The 12,865-nt window shown below is 36.3% G+C and overlaps 1 protein-coding gene across 3 annotated transcripts in view; it reads left to right on the forward strand.

The window, feature by feature from the left end:
* The window catches only part of LOC138691246 (ras GTPase-activating-like protein IQGAP1), a 207,117-nt gene that overhangs the window by 166,988 nt on the left and 27,264 nt on the right, over positions 1–12,865 (forward strand). The window lies entirely within an intron of this gene.

A 12,865-nucleotide genomic window follows, 5' to 3' on the forward strand; every position in this document is an offset into this window, starting at 1 on the left:
TAGTGCATCTGGCCACGAAACTAGGTGGCCCAGGTTCGAATCTCAGTCGGGGAAAGTTACCTGGTTGATTTTTTTTCCAGGGTTTTTCCTCAACCCAATATTAGCAAATGCTGGGTAACTTTCGGTGCTGGACCCTGGACTTATTTCACTGGCATTATCACCTTCATTTCACTCAGATGCTAAATAACATGAGCTGTTGATACTGCATCGCAAAATAACCCACTAAAAAAAATTGTCAACTTCAGTGGATAAGCAGTTTTCATACTAACGAATGACTTCAGACATGGCTGAGAGGATTGAATTTTTAAAGGCGTCATTCTCGGTGACCTAGTGATTATTATGCTTGATTTCTGAATCCAAATGTCATTGGCTGTACCTTAGCTGAAGATGATTGCTTGTTTTGATGAAAAATCCAAAAAATGGCTTCCTATGGAAGAGAAGTAAAGCTGAGATTCTGTGTCATATTAATTTAATAACATACAAAAAACGTTATTTTTCTCCTGTTGATCTCCAGAAGGAAAGATTCCACCAGAATTTTAATGACTGGATCCTGTCCATTTCAGGGTGGAGCAATGAGATAGGGTGTTTAAAAAATCTGTCTCAAAGCTGGGACATACTTATTAAACGTTTATTATATTTTGATTATGTCTTTTACAACATTTCAGTTCTTGAACAATCTTTCGAAAGATGTTGATATATAAAATCATTTACTATGAACCAAATAAAATAAACTTTCGTTTTCTGTACTATCTTTTTATAATTGCAAGCAGTAGGATATTGGTACTAGTATCTGACTTCATTTCTTAATTATATGGTTTAAGTAGATATACTGGTTTGTGAAATTTACGCAAATTCATTACATTGTTTGCTAACGCCTTGACTTCGGTCTTCTTGCATCCGAATAGTACTTTTCTGCCTGAGAGTCTTCATGAGCATCAATCTTCGTGATGTGTACCAAAGTAAATAATATAATCATATATATTTTATATATATATATATATATATATATATATATATATATATATATATCATGAACAGGTTCGTTTTAGGTCATATATATATATGAGTAGCTTAATATCAAAGACGGACATCTGACCTCAATCGAAATTTCGATAACTGTGGTTTTTTATACAATTTTTCATGCTCTTTCCAGTTATAGTCAAACCATATGCAAACTCTAACACTATATTTATAAAATAAATTGTGTTAAATATTACAGAGAACACTGTGAATTAAAAAATTGCCTCTAGATCAAAACTATGGAGATGACAGATGTCCGTCTTTGATATTAAGATACTTATATATATCAGGGCTATAGAAGGAAGGGCTGGCTCATAGCGAGTCGGAAAGTGATGCTGTCCTCCCAGCCGCTGTGACGTCATCACGGTACACTGCAAGTCTTTCGCTCGCAAATAGAACGTAAAACTTCGTTACAATAAGTGCTGGAATTATCGACCAAATATAATATCAACTGTGGATTGATATGACCATCGTGAACACCCCCCAATAATAAGTTATAAAACTGAACCCTAGGCATATGGCCTGTTTCATTCAATATTTTTTAAACGCTAGTTGTCTTTAAAGACTTCAGTTTTAACAATTTCGTCGCTTTTCAAACTGATGTGCATGTTGAGCTATAGCTTCTTTCTTAAATATTTTGTAGTAGACTTTTATTTCCTTTCACGTGACACGTTTCCTTGCTGATTAAATTTCATATCCCAGGTCAAGGAGAGGCATTCATTCATACATGGACAAGGTTGTTATAGAGTATGGGACATGTGGACTGAAGCTGTGCGCCAGAACACATCAATGACGATAATGATAATTAGTCTATTGTTATAATATTAGTATTGTTAAATATTATATTATATTATATTATATTATAAATATACGTGACTGCTGGGTTTGCAGTGAAAGATCTGACCTTGGGCAAAAATCTATCAAGGAATGAATATTATATTATGTCTGGAATGGAGCGTATTAAATGGACAGACAAAATAAGAAATGAAGCTGTGCTAGAAAGAGTGGAGGAAGAAGAATAATGCTGAAACTAATCAGGAAGAGAAAACGAAATTGCCTGCGTCACTGGCTAAGAAAAACTGCTTACTGAAAGGAGTAAAGTTCGGGACAGAAGATATCAGATTATAACATTAAGATATAGGGAAGCGACTAAGAAGGCGGAAAATAGGGGAGATTGGATAATTTTGGGGTTTGCAGTGAAAGATCTGCCCTTATACAAAAAACTCTGAATGACTGTATAATATTATTATTATTATTATTATTATTATTATTATTATTATTATTATTTCGATAACCAATAATTTCACTCCTGGTGGAAGTGCATGAAATCAAAGGGTTTTAAATAATCAGTTAACTACATTATATGGAAATAATGGAACAAATGTTTACCTTTTGCTAAGTAATAGTTAAGGATGTACAGTGTATATTGGTGGCAGAGTAATCAATTTTCATAAGATTGGTAAATTATCAAGTACATCAACGTTATTCTTACTTTCATTCTATAATGATTCAGCTAATTTTATTTTTTCACTCACCTAATGAAGTTACTGTTTTCTAGATGACTTCATCCACTTGGCATTCTTCTTAGCGCTGTTCCTCAGGAATTCTGCTCTCTGCCCCCGATTCAAGGACCTCAATCTCACAAATGTTCTTACACGTGCATATAGTTTGATAGCTTCGGAGCACACGTTTGAAAACTTAGTTTCTAGCAATGTTTTGAAACGTTGTATCACTTGTTCCTCTTTGTCAATGGAGTTCCCGTGCATAGTTTTAAATTCAACTTCAAACATTTGTATAGTTTTTTTCCACTCTTCGGAAGGTTCAGTTAATCCACCGTAAGACAAAATCCCCACCCAAGTGTTGTTTTCACCGCCTAAGTTTTTTGTTTTCTGGCCTAAAGATGAATCTTTTTCTTTAACTTTATGTGCTATGTAGCCAGCAATGTAGTTCAGAGCTTCACTTTCTGCCCAGCTTTTCAGATCTTCTTGATTTCCATCTTCTATTCCTTCCATAGGCCTTAATTCATCATCTTCATCGGAGAGTACAGAATTCAATGTTGCATTATTTTCAGTGGCAATAATATTCACCTCATCAATCCCGAAGGCAGATTGCAACATATCTGCTGTTAAATATGGTTTTAGTTGACAATCCTTATCTTCAGTGATGTTAGTTTTATTAGATGGAAGGGGAAGTTTGTTAGAAAGTAGGAGGCGTCTCAGTCTGAAAATGAAGTCTGTTGGAGTTGGATGGTCGTAAAAATGCCCGAGACCTCTAATTTGGCTGAAGAGACTTTCCAGTACATCCTGAGTTAGGCGGCAAGTCATTACGTAAGTCAATCCCTTACGTTTAATTTCTTCATGTAGACCCAACAAGGAATTAATTGACACCAATATCCCCTTTTGGAAAGGCAGTAAGTGTTTTTTACCCAAAACTCTCATATGAAATATTGCATCTTTCACGTCACTGAGCACTTGCAACTGCTCTGACATGCAAGAATTTAAACCAAAGGCGGTCTTCATTGGATGAGATGATGAAAAATGGGGACTGTTGCTGTTCATTATATCACAGAATGAATCTATTAGTTGAAAAAATTCTGATGCCTTTTCATTTCCAGTTAAAGAGGATATTGCTTTAGCAACTGTTCTTGAAAAAAGAGTTTTAGCCGGGCCAACCTTTTGTCTCTCATTTCCTTTAAGGAAGAGAAACTCAGGCTTAAGTTTATAACATAATTTCACTTCCTTTCCATCTTTATTTAGAACTTCAATCAGTAAGTCTTTATTTATAACTGTCCCATCTTTAAGTTCTAATCCAGTGTCAAGTAAATGGTTTCTCAGCAGCTTTAGATAATGTGGCATGTCGGCAAAAACCCATACTTTTCGACACGGATCTGTGGGATGTATGAAACTCGAGGTTTCAGGTGATATTGCCAATTCTTTCCACAACAAATTGCACCCACCCAAATCTGAAACAATTGCTGATACAAGTATCCCAGTTCTCTCTATATGTACAATTATGTCAAAGAGCAATGCCTTATTCATGGTTGTGTCAAAATTGTAGTACACAGGTTGTTTCCAAGGTGCAGTCAATCCTCTAGCAAGCACTACTTGAACCTTAGAATGAGGTCCAAACACCTTATCCATGCCAGGATGGTAATTTAGGCGGCTGTCGATGCTCATCTCATCAAAACTAAGGACACATGGTTTCTCTAAAGATGAAAGATTTTCAGAATTGTCGGACATGAGCTGCAAAACATTATGTAAAATTCCAGGGCGACATTGGAACCCAGAGCACCATCTCTTTAAAGTCGCTGGAGAAGGAAGTGGAATACCTATTCTTTCTCTCCAAAAATCGAAAGATTTTCTGAAAATTGCCCGTATTACAATTGCTCTACTTATATCCTCTGAAGACCAAATCATTTTTTTCTTCTGAGAAATTACAGCCTGAATTTGATTTTCTGTAAAAATATTTTCCATATTTCGAAGAAAAGTACAACACTTCTTACTGATAATTCTAGATTTGTGGTCTGTCTTTGTTCTATAAGGAACAGTTACTTTTTTTCGCATTAATCTCCTAACCTTGTTTTTCAGTATTTTATTGTTTGACTGCAAAGTCTTAATACTGTATTCTAAAACATTTACCTTTCTTTTCAGTAAATCAATTTGTTTTCCGCGTTCATCACACTTCAGACAATGTACTTCAGACGCTACAGACGTTTCTTCAAGTCCCTGTGTAATATTTACATATTCAGAGCTGCCGGTACTAGGCTCTAATCTTGGCTTCTTTGGACTCAATGTCTGAAGGTGATTAAGAGCAGCTTTCCGAATATTTCTCTTCTGATATCTATCATCTCGGTTTGAGTCACTTGTAGCTTTGGAACTTGGAATATTTAGAGATGGGACCGCATTTTTCTTCAATATTTTCCTTTCTTTTACCCCCAAAAGCCTGTTCTTCATATCATCTTCATAATCAGTCGCACTTTCGAAATGATCACTACAGATACGTGCACACTTAATATTCACTTGGTCCTGCCTATGACACTTGCTTTCCCACTCTTTAGCTAAAAGCACGTCTTTCGGAAAACAGTGATAAATTACTTCGTGAGTGTGACGAGAGTCATTCGAGCAGTTCGCTACAGCACAATTCACCATTTTTAAACTTCAAATACTATCATTAATAATGTAATACTGTACCTTTATAATTATTCAACACTTAAAGAACTGTTATATACGCTCATTACACAACCAAATAGGCCTACATTACGAAACGGTGCACGTGAACTTGAATTACATTTCTCTACACTGGTAACAGCAACACTCACCGAGACCAACTGTACCGCAGTGACGTCAGAAAGTGGTGGGGTGGCTAGAGGGAGAGACTCAAGGCGGCAAGCTGAACAACAAAGCATTGAGCCAGCCCTTCCTTCTATAGCCCTGCATATATATACTAGGTGTTTCAGCCTTTTTTCTCGAAAACTATGTGATACTGGTTGTTCATAAAAACATTTTAACAACCAAAATCTATGTAAAGAATCTATTGGTGGTAGTACCATTTCCTGTAACAAACCGGAAGTAGTACTACCTGTGATCAATTTCGAAATTTCAAATGAGAACATGGGTCATTGAAGGTACCATTGGAAACTACTTTTAAAAAGAAACAACTTTTACTGAAACTTTTTTTTTTTTATTTTTTATTGTTCACTCACAAAGCAACGAAAATGGTATCTTCTGAGAAATGCTGTGTGTTGTTTATGTACGTACACTCTTCATAGTAAGTGTTCAAAATATACGCCAACCTGTGCCAAACAATGTTCTGATCTCCTCCTAACATCCGTGATTGCACTTCAGCACAGCTGAGAGACCCACAGGCTTCTCTAATTCTTTGTTTCATGTCTTCTCTAGTTGTTGGACAGACTGGTAGAACATGTATTTAATTCTCTCCCACAAAAAGAAGTCATTTGGAGCGAAGTCAGGTGATCAGGCTGGCCAGGCTACTGATCCTCCTCGTCCAATTCACTGTAGAGGAAGTAGCTGGTTAATAACTCATCGAGCCCTATGTGAAAAAACATCATGAAGCAACTGGTGCATAATGTTTCAGAGGAAGCGTGCATTCTACCATTCAAGTTCTCCTCAAAAAAGTATGGTCCTATAACTCAGTGTCCAAGGAGGCCAGACCATGTGTTGAGGCTCCGCATGTGCTGGTAATCCACTTCACGTAGCCAGTGTGGATTAACCGGAGACCAGTAATGGTCATTGTAGACATTCACCTGACCATTACTTTTGAAAGTTGCCTCATCAGTCCACAGAATTCTGAGCTCTGTATCACGGTCCGTGTTTAGAAACCAGTTACAGAAATCAACATGAGTCTAGAAGTCATGTCCCCCAAGTTCCTGATGGAGATGAATATGGTATGAATGAAATTTGTTGTCTTTCAGAATTCTAAACACTGTATTAAGGTGCAATCCTGAGTCAAATGGCAAGCCTTCTTGTGGGGGAGAATTAAATACATGTTCTACCAGGTGCGTCCAACAACTAGAGAAGACATGAAACAAAGAATTAGAGAAGCCTGTGGGTCTCTCAGCTGTGCTGAAGTGCAATCACAGATGTTAGGAGGTGATCAGAACATTGTTTAGCACAGGGTGGCATACATTTTGAACACTTACTATGAAGAGTGTACGTACATAAACAGCATACAGCATTTCTCAGAAGATACCATTTTTGTTGCTTTGTGAGTAAACAATTAAAGTTAGAGAAAAAAAGTTTCAGTAAAAGTTGTTTCTTTTTAAAAGTAGTTTCCAATGGTACCTTCAATGACCCATGTTCTCATTTGAAATTTCGAAGTTGACTACAGGTAGCGCTACTTCCAGTTTGTTACAGGAAATGGTACTACCACCAATCGATTCTTTACATAGGTTTTGGTTTATCAGAATTTTTTTATGAACAACCACTATCATATAGGTTTCGAGAAAAAAGGCTGGTCTGAAACACCCGGTATATATTTTTTCATTTTGGAAACCAGTATTTAAATGTGATACGAGTATAAAAGATACTAAAGGTTTATAATGAGATTCTGAGTCTTTTTCCTTTGTTGCCAAATAATCAGCAATACTGTAAAATCAGACTGTTGAAGAGAAAGTTGTAAAATTAACAAAATTGCTTCTATAAACATTCTCCGATCATAGCACCAGTTCTTCTTTGATACAAACTCATTCCGTTTGTCACTTTAGTCTGCATAAAAAAGTCACGAAGATAATGGTATGCTGCAATTGGAATAAATCACGATTGTGTTCTGTGCATTTCAAATAAATACCCGTTAATTTTTTTTCCTTAATTTTTATTTTTTTATATTTCATGTGCAATATTTTTTTAATAAATTGACTTGTAGATACTGAATGGGTACAAAATCCAACCAGTAGTTTAGAGAAATCGCTGTACATAGATGAAAACACGCCCAAAATCTCTTTCTGGGTATTTGGAGAATGCTGAAAACTTGTATTTGTTTGGAAACCATTTTTTGCAGTATCAAAATACTTTCTCTTTATACTTTGTACAATGAAAACTTAAGGGTAACCTCGTTTTGTGATGCTTCTATGGCTGCAAAATGTGAAAATAAGTAAAAGAAATAATACAAATTATCTGGAGCCGGGAACTGTCTAAAATTAAGGAAAAATATATACCAACTTTACAGGGAGTTATACCTGAAATCTTGATTTGCATAGTACACGTCACTGTTCGTTAACAGAAAACCACAATTTAAGTCACACGGAGTTAGTGTGCACTCGAAGTTGGTTGCTTGACGGTTGTCAGCCCACTTTGAGGTCTGTGGATAGAGGGAAAAATTTGTATCGGTGTCGGTTAGAGTTCCCGAGTAGCTCAGTGGTAGAGCGTTGGTACGTTAAACCAAAGGTCCCGGGTTCGATACCCGGCTCCGGAACAATTTTTCCCTCGAAATTATTCAAATCAACTTTACAGGGAGTTATACCTGAAATCTTGATTTGCATAATACACGTCACTGTGCGTTAACAGAAAACCACAATTTAAGTCACACGGAGTTAGTGTGCACTTGAAGTTGGTTGCTTGACGGTTGTCAGCCCACTTTGAGGTCTGTGGATAGAGGGAAAAATTGGATCGGTGTCGGTTAGAGTTCCCGAGTAGCTCAGTGGTAGAGCGTTGGTACGTTAAACCAAAGGTCCCGGGTTCGATACCCGGCTCCGGAACAATTTTTCCCTCGAAATTATTCAAACCAACTTTACAGGGTGTTATACCTGAAATCTTGATTTGCATAATACACGTCACTGTTCGTTAACAGAAAACCACAATTTAAGTCACACGGAGTTAGTGTGCACTCGAAGTTGGTTGCTTGACGGTTGTCAGCCCACTTTGAGGTCTGTGGATAGAGGGAAAAATTGGATCGGTGTCGGTTAGAGTTCCCGAGTAGCTCAGTGGTAGAGCGTTGGTACGTTAAACCAAAGGTCCCGGGTTCGATACCCGGCTCCGGAACAATTTTTCCCTCGAAATTATTCAAATCAACTTTACAGGGAGTTATACCTGAAATCTTGATTTGCAAAATATATACCAGTCAGTAGGTATTTAAAAATAATTAAAGTTAATGTTAATCAGTGTCTGATGTAAGTAGTGACTTCAAGATTGTATTCTATGAAGAGGTTGACATTGATATCTATTGTGATAAATTGATACGAGATATCATAGTCACAGTATTAAGTTATCAGTTACTAAGTCCATCATTGCAAGTAACACGATACAGAGACAGCATTCAGAAGTAGACTTTCCGGTATTTCACTATATTTTAAAATGTAATACTTAACACATTCACCATGAAAGCATTACACACTGAGAGCAGATAATACAGGATACTGACACACAATAATGGGTAGGTAAAATCATTTTTAGTCACCTTGTGTAATTGTAAATTAAAAAAATTCCTTGACAAAATCCTTTCCACTGTATACACACACACAAAGAAAAATTATATATATATATATATATATATATATATATATATATATAAACAAACAAACAAAATTCTTAAAAATTAATATTATGTCATCCACATATAATTCTTACTTTCAGTTGCAGATGACTCTACTAGTTAACCATGAATGGTCAGATTCTCTGTAATTTTGAGTGCTAATAATACTGTGAAAACTTTTAGTTATTCAGAAAAATAGACATCTTTGAGATTCATAGCCCCACAAATCCTTGTATCATGTAACTGATTGTTAGCAATAATTGGACACAACCAAAAAAGATAATAAAAATATCTAACATCGCTTCCTTTGAAAATAAAGTAAAACTGGGACTCAGATGTCATAAATGTACAAGTAAAGAAATTATGTCCCTGATTGAGAGAGGTCCAAGTAAAATATACCGACTGTTTCTCAACTGCAAAGTTTCCGGTTTTTAAGACAGATGTCAGCACACAAGAGGATAAAAATTGTTGTTTTCAACTTGCTGGAGCTTAGCTTCGAACCATTAGTCCTAATGCTTATCAGTAAAATCCCTCTAGATCTTTTTGATACTTTTCCCCTGGGTGAGTTGTCTGTAGTGTAACAGGTATTCTTTGTTTGAAGATGAGGGACTTTTACCTCTGGAATTAATTCCTTTGGAAAGCATTTGTCATGAATAATTTCAAGGGAAAAATTGTTCCGGGGCCAGGTATCGATCCCGGGACTCTGGTTGAACGTATAGTGTTGATTTGTATAGCATTTGTCATGTCTGTTGCTCATTTTGCACCACCTTAGGGGCAAGTGTGCTTGAGATATGCTACAGACGTGAGCAACATTGTCCCCCATAGGATAAGAATTATGGGACTATAGTCATCTCTGTTTATTGAGTCAGGAAATGTAGAAAAAATATAAGTAATCCTCATTCCATACAAGAAGACTCCTCATATCAACAAACATACAAAATCCTTCTGCACCATAATCCCTGATTGAACCTATGTTTGCACCGGAAAATAAGGCATGCTTCAACACATGGAGCAGCGATAGATGATGTGACATAACAGATAATTATTTTAAACTAGTAGCCTAACATAAAGCATCAAATGCATGTGGGATTTTTACAAGAATATACTGTTAATGACTGGTAAATCCGGCCCTAGGACTTGGAGAAGTTAGGGATGGAAATTGCTCCCCACCCATCACATGCTTCAGTAGCAAGAGTTTGTCAGTCAGTTTATAGTTGTCAGGTGGTCAGGTCCTCAGTCTTGCCTTCCTGCCTGCCCGTGTGTTGTACGTGTTGAAAACATTTGGTCTGGTGATCTTTTGCTTTCGCGTTCTGTAATATATTACTAGCTCTTTAGTTTAGTTTAGTTTTTGTTATAACAATTTAGTTTAGTTCATGTGTTCTTCTTTATAATTGTTTCAAGTTTTTTAGTAATAGTAAGAGTTTAATAGGTTACAAGATCTGTGTGTATAAAGAAGAATGTTGCTGCCAAAAAAGAATAAAACTATACATTCTGAGGGACGTGAGTTTATATGCACAGTGATTGAGAAGTGCGACTTGGAGTCCAAAAGTAAGGAATTGGCTATTCCTCTTCAACAGGCTACCAAACGGGCTGCATTCTACACTGGAGTGGGAGTCACAACTATTAAGAAAATAAGAAAAGAAAGGAACGAGATGTGTCCCGATGACCCACTTTCTACACCAGGAAAAACGAGAATTCGAACTCAACACAATTGCATGATTGTGGACGATTTCGATAGATGTGTGATGAAGAACACCATTAATGAATTTTATCCATGACCATAACGAAAAACATGCCTTTACTAAATACTTTTGGGTTTGTAAAGTAGGCTTTTATTCAACATTACTTTATTTCACTAGTGAGATAAAGACTTTACCTCACAGTTTGAATTTTATCTCACAGTTCATTAGTATTTTCCTAGTACCTGGGCACACATGTATACTTTTCCATTCAACTATTACTCAAGAATTTAATATATTAGTTACTAGATGTCACTACCTCTACTTCTTTATTACCATTTCTTAAATATACATACACTCAATCTCCTTCTCTTTTCTGTATCTACTACGTCGTAATTTGTGCATTGTATCCATATCTAATATGTATTTTTTTTTTTTAATTTGTAATAATTTACCTTTTGGGAGGCGAGGAGACTTGAACCTGCGAAGTTGGGTTTATAGGATTTTATAACAACACGTGTTAGTCAACTGAGCTAAACAGACACGATGATTAATTAGGTTTTAATATTCCTCTTAAGTTTACAGAAGTAAAATGTGAAATTATTTTAATCACATTAGACCCGTGAACACTTCTAAATAATCCCAGAAACTTCAAAAAGACGAAAATACACGTTTAAAATGAACAAATATTTATTAAAATGATATAGTTAGTTATAATTTACTATTTATCCAACGCCTTAGATACCATTCTTATCATAACCTACCTAGTACACGTATCGATTTTAAAATCCATGCCATGATATGTGATTATATGAGGACTTATTTTCAACATATTTTCTTTTATAAAACATAATTTTTCGTTATGGATAAAATTACGTATGGTACTTGTGAGCATGATCTTTATTGCGCTCATGTAATTTAAGCACTCGGCTGACGCCTCGTGCCTAAATCTTTCCACTCGCGCAATAAAGATGCATTTACCTCACAAGTACCATAAATGACTATTCTGTTCGTGAGAAAAAGTTCCGACTGCACTCAAGCTTCTACCCATAATATGAAGCAAAATCACTTTCCTTTGTGGTAGCAGATCTTTAAATAGATTATTGAAGGTCATGGGTTACAAATGAAAGAAGTGCCAGTCAAAAAGAAAGATTCTTCTTGAAAGGGCTGATATTGTCAGTTGGTGGAAAAAATACCTTACCAGAATGAAATATTATCGTGAAGCTGGACGCAATATTGTCTACATGGACGAAAGTTGGGTTGACAGCAAAGTGCTGGCAAAGCGATAACGAATTTGGTATCCAGTTCTGGAAACAGACTGATTGTAGTGAATGCTGGAAGTGTAAATGGGCGGATTCCTGATCCACAACTCGTTTATAAAACTGGCACTGCGTCTGGAGATTATCACGGACATATGAACAGTGGTAATTTTGGTAATTTCGAGAAATGGGTAAATGAAAAACTCTTACCTAATCTTCCCGAGCAGTCTGTATGGACAACACCCCCAATCACTGCATTGAAATTGACAAGCCTCCTAACAAATATGCAACCAATTCTGCGATGATTGAGTGGCTAGAAAGGAAAGGCATTCAAGCTGATCCAAAGTTAAAATTGTGAATGCTCACAAACCAACAGAAAAAAAACATTTTCAGGATTGACAGGAAATTGGCAGACTACGGTCACACAATGCTTCGCCTCCCACCCTACATGTGCGAGTTAAATGCAGTGGAGTTTGCTTGAACAAAGATGAAAAGAACAGTGCAGGTAAACAATGTACTTGGAGATATGTTACTTTTGGCACTTTGCTAATTAACCAGAAAGCAATAACATCCGTGACAAAGAAAGACTTGGAGGGTTACTGCAGTCATATATTGAGAGTAGAAGCAGGATATTGGGAAAAACATCGGTCAGTTTCTGAAATAACGGACACCATTATCATAAACTTAGGAAGTGTCCATGTCAGATAACAGGCTGTTAGGATGCTTTGATTTCTGAGCTCTGAATTATCGACAAGTGGCTCAACTATTATAGCCCGCCTACACTATCATGTATGCGTATCACAGATTCTTAACAACACGAATTTCAAAACAGCACCAATACCATATTCTTCAAAGTACAAGGAGCATACAGAAACGGACTGATCGACCACTGTTCCCATCTCTATGTTTGGGTTATGTTGA

The sequence above is a fragment of the Periplaneta americana genome, chromosome 16 (assembly GCF_040183065.1).
Source record: "Periplaneta americana isolate PAMFEO1 chromosome 16, P.americana_PAMFEO1_priV1, whole genome shotgun sequence".
Lineage (NCBI taxonomy): Eukaryota > Metazoa > Arthropoda > Insecta > Blattodea > Blattidae > Periplaneta > Periplaneta americana.